Here is an 8,428-nt window from a genome sequence, read left to right as displayed (position 1 = left end):
TTTGGGAAAAAAATTAAAATGGGCAGTTTATGTGATCACACAAGTTGCAATAGGTTAAAAATTCAGAATGTACAAGAAAGGATTCTGACCAGTCCTGGTTTAGAATCATAGAATCACTTAGGTTGGAAAAGACCTTTAAGATCATCAAGTCCAACCGTTTCTGAGGTTACAGTGAAATGGTTTGGAAATACTTAGGAAATTTTATGTATGTACACCTCTACGTGAGGGAGGAGGAAAAATTATGTTACTCGCATAGGATTTGTGGAAATTATTAAATGATGAGTATATTGCCAGGACATAAGAGTTCTGCTGACTGAAAATGTACAAAAGAACTGCATGTAAAGTATACAAGATGACCTCAGTTCTTAAAAACTACCATAGGTTGTATTGTATGAGCAGAAACAGGCATTTGTTCCAAACTGTTTCCTCTGTGTGAGAAAGTTTGTAGTGTTTGTCTCCACCCCCTTCCTTAGGACTTTCTACCTGACTGATGAGATGCTGTCCTCTCCATTCCTTGTGAAGACCATTTGGACACTTAAGTCTTGTCATGTATTATCATAGGGAACTCAAGAAAATAACTGAGCACATGGCATGCCTGTGCGTGACAAGACACTGAAGAGTCAGATAACTATTGTGTGACTAGTTTTGAGATACCACAACGGTTATATCTTTTGGTTTCCTCAGACATGCCCTCTTTTTTCTTCCTGGAAACTTTTCTAGGAGAAATCTGAGGATTTTTCTGACTGGTCGAGGACTTTTTGAATGCTGTCAGACCAGTAACTCTAACTGGGCTGCAATAAATCTGGAAACCCTGAGTATGCGGAACTTGTACTGCTGGTCTGAGCAGGTGCCCAGCTCTGCAGGTGGAGTTTGTAACGTGTCGTACAAAGATTGCTGACCATGTGCAGAGCATCTGAAAAGTGAGTGCACAGCAAGTCCACCACTTCTGGCAAATGGGAGTCTTACAGTGCATGTGTGCAGATATTTTTTCCTCCAGAAATACAGGATAGGAATATAGCAGTTGTACAGCACTTAGAGAAATATATCTAGATTAAAAGTCTAAAAAGAGCATTTAATTTGTAGCTGAAGGTGTGAATTTGATCAGTCGAAATTTGAGGTAAAATTGTGAGACCTCTGTGAGGTTTAAGCTCCCACTAGTAAATTAGCATTTCACACTGTCTGCTCTCTGCGGTTTCATCAAAAGGCAAATTTAAACAATTCCAGTTTCTCAGGAACCAAGTGGAATATGTTACCTGTATTTATATTGAAATAGATGTTAAGAACCTAACAACGGATACTGCCCAGCACGCTGCAGTCTGTTCCCACTTACAAATGACTTAAAAATGACTTTTCGTAAGTGCTTGTTCCTTGAGAGTTCAGGAAAATAATTTTCTATCACCTTCACATTATTATAAATCACAATTTTTTCCTTCTAATCAGTACATAACATACATTTCTACCATCTAAAATATAGCAAATGCTTTAAAGAATGAAGAGTGTTATTGCCACCTGGTGGGAGCCTTGTAAGTGTAACTTAGTAATTACAGATAGGATTGTGAAAATGTTGAAACTACTCAAGCTGACCAACACCATCCTGTGAGAATACAGACTAACTGCATTTGGCACCATGAGAATAATTAAATGATTGCATTTGCTATGACAAAACAGCATTATTAAAGAGCTGCAACCTGTCCCTACACTCCTTTTAATGTCAGGTAAAGTCATTGTTAAAGTTAGTAAATTCCACTGCTTTTGATGTTAATCAACCGGATTGGAGTACTGACATGTATAAGTAAAATCTGAACAAGCATAGTGAAATATATAGTAGAAAAATTGTATGTAAAAGGTTTTGGGAAGATAAGAGCCTAATGGACAAAGAACAGAGGTTTAAATCTGCATTTCAAATTGACTGAACCCTTTCTCTTGATTATTTTATGTAACTGACAATGAATAATGTGAACTTTGCAGATAATTCTGAAATTCTCTATTTAATAATTCCTTAACACTTCACTTTCTTTTCACAATTCTGTCAAGGTGTTTATATTCAAAGCTTTGAAATAAGCTTTTCTGGCCAGCTTTTTAGGCAGGAAGCAGTGAGATTTGGAGATAACAATATTGACATAAATGCGATTTGAAAGTTTAATGACTAATACGTCCCTAAGAAGGCTTCCTGACTAAAACACTGAAAGCCACAATATGACAGAATTTGATCTGACATGTATAGGACTTTAACTTTTCCTGTTAGAAAGTTAATTGTCAATGTGACAGTTTTGCACATTTTTAATTATTTAATTGTTATGCACAATCTCTATTACAGAATCCTTTACATTAAACGTGCCTGAAACTGAGATGTAGCAACTCAATTTTTCAGACAGCAATTTATACGTAATGTTTTGTGGATGGAGAACAACATGTCTATGTTTGCTGCTGTATAGCAGATGGAACCCTGGAAAGGACAGAAAGTAGTTTATACAAAAATTTTTGTAGCATCCTTTGCAAATTATTAACGCTTTGTATTTCAAGCCATGTGAACTTGTCTGTTTGACAAAGAAATGGTCATTCCTATTTGTCCAAAGTGAGCCAAAGATTATTTCCTCCTGAAATGTGGGAAGATGCTTCTATAGCTTTAATTCTTAATACTCAGGGATTGAATTAGCTAATTCCAGAGCTAAATTCCCTTTAACTGCCAAATTCCAGATTTAACACTGCCAACTACCAGGACTATTCCTTGCTAACTTACTCTCTATAATGATCTGCTCCATTTTCTTCTTTTCTCCTGCAATTTGGAAGAAACCAAACAGAAAAATCTTTGCTTTAGAGCTTTTTTTTCTAATCCATTCAAATTGTTCTGCAAAAGAGAGGAGGGAAATGGTTACTCCGATATACTTGTGTGAAGAAAATGTACGTAATATATTGAAATTAATTCATAACTATATTGGGGTCAGGGTTTGGAGAATCTGTACATTTTACAGCAGTCCTTCTAGAAATTCTTGCATCACTTGCCTTCTGATTTGTCTCTCATACAAAGTCCAGTACAAGGCTGTACTTCAGAAAGTAAAAGCAATCTCTGGCACTTGGAAACGCTGGAAATTACCCGAATCGTGCATGGCATTTTTAATAAAAATCTAAACAAAATTACACAGAAATCATGAAAGATCTTTAAATTCTTTATTTAGTATGGCTGAGGGAATGTTTTTGGTTTTACGGTTTCCTGTTCATGTTTTGCATGCTTATTTAATCCATAAAGCAGTCTGTCGTATAGTCAAACAGATGGTACACATACGTGTCCCCTTAAACAGGTAACAGTATGAACGCATACAATGTTCTACATGCACTACCTTGGATTGCACTAAATTGTTTCATTCATTCACACTAGAGGTCACTGTGAGCAAAAGATTATGCTTGACTTGCAAAGGGAAGAACTCTAATGGATCAAATCACAGGGCGAAATTTGTGGCAATTTGAAAGGTTGATGCAAACTCATCTGTGTTAAATACATTGTTTGAGGGGGGCCATGGTACTTCTCAGTGCAACCTCATTTGCTTACAAACTATTTACAAACTGTAGAGTGAGAAGTTACCTTTATCAAGAAATTATCAGTGCTTAAATATGTCAAATTTAATTTTAGACCAAATTTCATCTCTGGCAACACCAAATTGATTAAGATAGAGTTCCATACTTTGTTGATACTTGATGCTTTTTTTTTTGTGTACAAAGATTTGAGCTAACATTCCTTCCCTCTAGGAAAAGTGCCTTGTTTCTTCTAGACTGTAACAGAACAGAGCAAGTACAACTTTGGTTCAGCTGCAGCTTCAGGTGTTAGAGAGCCAAGTCCCATTTAGATTGTGGGACTGCAGCCAACCCAGGACTCCCAATAGCTGCTGTGTCAGACCTTCACAGCCTTACTTAATTACCGCTTGTGTGGCAACTGGTCGTATCTGTGCCTGTTTTCAAAATCTTTTCCTTTTTCACAGTGTATGTCCATGATTAGAAAAGATAGCTGAGAAATAAGCGCAAAACTGAACATCTTATGCCACGTAAATCACCTATAGCATAGGTATTCATGAAAAGGAAAATGTTGACCCTTTCCTCACAGCTGAGAGAGTTAATGGGAGTATGACAGTGTTGCTTTTTTATATAAAGCAACGATGATGAATACTACTTGCGTGCTGCCATCCAAAGAGTATTTGGCATAAGGACAGTGGAATAGAGAGAGGTTAAAAGAGCAGTGGACAAGGAAAGATGCTGACATTACCCTACATACTTTAGCACATGAAAACAGGTACTTACGCAAAAACCACTCCAACCCTGAGGTGACAGGGGCGTATTTAATATGCAGATCTGGGAAGAAGAGTCTTCATCACCAATCTTCACAGAACTCAGTTCCTATTTTTACCTGCTTTCTGTGCCCACTTTCTTGTGTTTTTCTTTCCATTTCCTCCCACCCTTGCCCTTTATTAATTCTTCCTCCCATATGTCCATCCCAAATAGCACTAACTTCTTAGTTGCTGACAGCACATTGTTCGTTCTCCAGATTCTCCAGATTCTACATCTATCATCTCAGTATGCTTAATGTATTAAGCTCGCTCTGACAGAAAATACCTGCTGCTTTTTACACACTGCCTTCAAAAAAGAAATTAAAAAAAAAAAAGGTCTGTTTTCAGGTTGGTCCTTAGTCTAATGAAACAATAGTACCCAGCTATTCATGAGGTATGCTGGAGCTTTTATTGCACTAATTTTATGCTGATGTAATGCTTCCATCAATTAAATTACACTGTTAAAACGGGTGTAACAGAGTAAACAACAAAACCTATTATTTTGAAATAACAGCTGTTCTCAGAATTGGTAAGGTGGGGCAAAAAAAGAGATGATCTTTAAGATGGCTTTTAGTACAGGTTATTTAGCATCACTCAGATATTTTTATTTCCATAATGTACTTCCTTTCGTAATATATAACTACTGAAGATGCACATGGCATTTCTCTATGAATTTTTCAGCTCTTCTTACTCTTACAACAGCAGCACTGCTGACAATATTTTTGCTAGGATTAACGTATTCCAGAAACATCCAGACTAATTACGTCAAATCTGTTTCTGAGTGTACCATGGACTAAAGAAATGGACTCTTATTCAGAGGTGTTGTGACAAACATACAGAGTTGAAGGCTATTCATTGGAATGATTCATACTTCATGCAGGTCTGTTTTCTTGGATGATCACTGCTTTATCTCTTCGTTTTAGTTTGATTAAATAGTTTTTTCTCTGGACTGCTGAGAAACTATTTGTATGCCAGCAGTGCTACAAATGTGATTTCATTTCAGTAATGAATAATAGGTATATTAATTAATAGGTAAATCAGTTTTAATTGATTAATTTAATAACAAAATGTTGTATTTAAATGTTGCTTATCATGATCTTGTCTTTTGCTGTTACAAATTAAATTTTCCAAGAGACAGACTTTTCTTAAACATTTCAATACTACACGCATGCCTAGATGCTGAAATACAAATTTCGCAACAGAATGTGAAAATGTCAGTTTGCATCACATGCAGTTTAACAGAGGCGACATACGAGTTGCTTAGATCATTAAATGTCCCTGTTCAAATTTATCTCTAGAAGTCATTGATGATTATATGGAAAAGCAGTTAATTTCAGCCTATATATCAGTACTGCACCGAAGATGTTCAGGCAATCATTCCTACTACATTTTATCATATCTTGAGTAAACAATGTTTACAGAAATCAGTTAAAGTCAACAAACATCACTCTGTAAACTTACAAAATATTTGTAAAAGGATTATTGATTCTCTAGTACAAAAAGAAACTGGCTGAACTGCCACCTTTTTAATTTTGTTTTTGTTGCAATAGGATTTTTTTTTAATCTGGGCTGACAGGAACCTCATGCAGTTCAACAAGGGGAAGTGCAAAGTCCTGCACCTGGGGAGGAACAACCCGAGGCACTGGTATGTGCTGGGGGCCACCCAGCTGGAAAGCAGCTGGGCAGAAAAGGAGCTGGGGGTCCTGGTGAACACCAAGATGAACATGAGCCAGCAATGGGCCCTTGTCGCAAAGAAGGGTAATGGTATCCTGGGCTGCATTAAGAGTGTTGCCAGCAGGTGGCGGGAGGTGATCCTTCCTCTCTACTCAGCACTGGTGAGGCCACACCTGGGGTACTGTGTCCAGTTCTGGGCTCCCCAGTACAAGAGACATGGACAGGCTGGAGAGAGTTTAACAAAGGGCCACTAAGATGATGAAGGGCCTAGAGCATCTCTCCCTATGAGGAAAGGCTGAGAGAGCTGGGACTGTTCAGCCTGGAGAAGAGAAGGCTCAGGGGGATCTTACCAAGGTATAGAAATACCTGAAGGGAGGGTGCAAAGAGGATGGAGCCAGGCTCTTTCCAGTGGTGCCCAGTGACGGGACCAGAGGCAGTGAGCACAAACTGAAATATGGGAGGTTCCCTCTGAACGTCAGGAAACACTTTTTTTTCTTTTTTACTGTGAGGGTGACCAAGCACTGGCACAGGTTGCCCAGAGAGGTCGTGGAGTCTCCATCCTTGGAGATACTCAAAAGCCATCTGGACATGGTCCTGGGCAACCAGCTGCAGGTGGCCCTGCCTGAGCAGGGGGTTTGGAGCAGATGACCTCCAGAGGTCCCTTCGAACCTCAACCATTCTATTGATTCTATGAGTCACAGTACGCAACTGAAATTAAAAAAGGTGTTGCAACGAGTTATTACAGTACTTCCATGTTTCTTCTCTGTAGCTGTAACAATTGGCAACTGTGACAATGCCAAATGGGAACTAATCATTTGTGATAAAGTGTAAGCCAAAGTGAAATTAGTGGAGTTGATAATGGAAGCTGCCATCATGTTTGAGCTTGGTTTACTCTCAGTAATGTTATATGTATTTATATAATGTGTACACGAGCATATAAGGCGTGTGTGACAATTCATTTACTGCAAAGGTTTAGTTGGCCTTTTCTTAAGGACCTGATCAAGTTCAGCAATGGCACTAATGTGCATCTTCAATGCAAGATTGGCCATAAGCAACCACAGAATCTATTTTACATTGAGCCTCACTGTTAAGCAAGTCAGTAGTCAGTGTAGCAGTTTTAACCTTGAACTGAGCTCCTCTGGAATGGCTTATGCCATGTGTGACTGTGCCTTGTGTTGGAAAGGAGCGGGCACAAGCAGCAGGGGAGGCTTCATTTTGCACTTCCTTTTTAGTTACTTTTCCAGCTACCACCCTCGTTTCCACCTGTTCCCCAAGCAAGTTACATCCGTTATGCACACCCACTAAATATCAAATCAATTGTATAGAATAATATCTTGAAGCAAATGTGAATAGCAGGGGGAGCAGATTGCAGCAGAAGTTTGTCATTTCAGAGTTAAGTCATACTGTCAGTCGAAAGAAACAACTAAACGGATAACACAAGGCAGGCATTGTATGTTCCTGATAAAACCATATTAGACTCAGACTTCAAGTGATTTTCTTAAAAATCTGTTTTCCAAATTTTATTTTAATTTGAAGTAAACAAGCTTAATTTCATGTTTGCTGAAACTTATTTTAGGTAAAAGGAAGAATTTTGTTATGACTTCCAAGGTAAGGAAATAGTAAGGATGCTGGGGACCACATTTTTGTTTGGGGATCAAAAAAACCAACATGCCGTGACATCAACAGGTGGGATCTAACCGACATTCTAAAAATGAAACATATCGTAGCTCCCCATGATCTGCTGCAAACTTGGAACTTGTGAAAAATCAACCTAAGTGACTACATTACTCACATGAATGGCTGAAGTTTAAATTTAATATCCTATTTTGAGTTTGTGAGGTTGGGGTTTTTTCTAATTAGAAGCTATTCACAGTACCATGTAGGGACCTTGATTTGTTTATTTATTTATTTATTTATTTTAAAGTAGCTCAAGAAGGAAAAGTAATGTATTATTTCAAAAAAGAATTAAGTTTACTACCAATACAACAGCAACACTTGCAGCTAAGTTTACAGCTCACTACCAGCCCAGGAGCTTTCCATGTATGCGGCAGAAGTACAAGTGTATGTAGCAGTAAGTTAGAGATAACTAGTTACTAGATTACCACCCTTTTTTCCCTTCTCTTCACTCCTCTTGCTCTCTACGGAGGAACACTGCGTAAGGGGGAAGGTGCCCCCTCTCAGGCTCGGGGGAAGCCGGTTTAGCCCACCCCGGCTGACAGGGCACCAACCCCTGCCGGCCTCCACGTTCGCGAACACGAGGCACATCGGCAGAGCTGGCCCAAGCCCTTCCTGCTGTTCCCCAGAAGGAGAAGAGCTTTATCCGCACCTCGGACAACTCAGGGCCGAGGCCGGGGGAAGCTGCCAGGCGCCTCCCCCGACACTCGTTGACCGCTCGGGGCGGCGTCTCACCCTCAGCACTGGCGGCCCGGCTCCGCCGC

Source organism: Aptenodytes forsteri, unplaced genomic scaffold (genome assembly GCF_000699145.1).
Source record: "Aptenodytes forsteri isolate BGI_AS27 unplaced genomic scaffold, ASM69914v1 Scaffold111, whole genome shotgun sequence".
NCBI classification, from domain to species: domain Eukaryota; kingdom Metazoa; phylum Chordata; class Aves; order Sphenisciformes; family Spheniscidae; genus Aptenodytes; species Aptenodytes forsteri.
Note: the sequence above shows the minus strand (reverse complement) of the source record.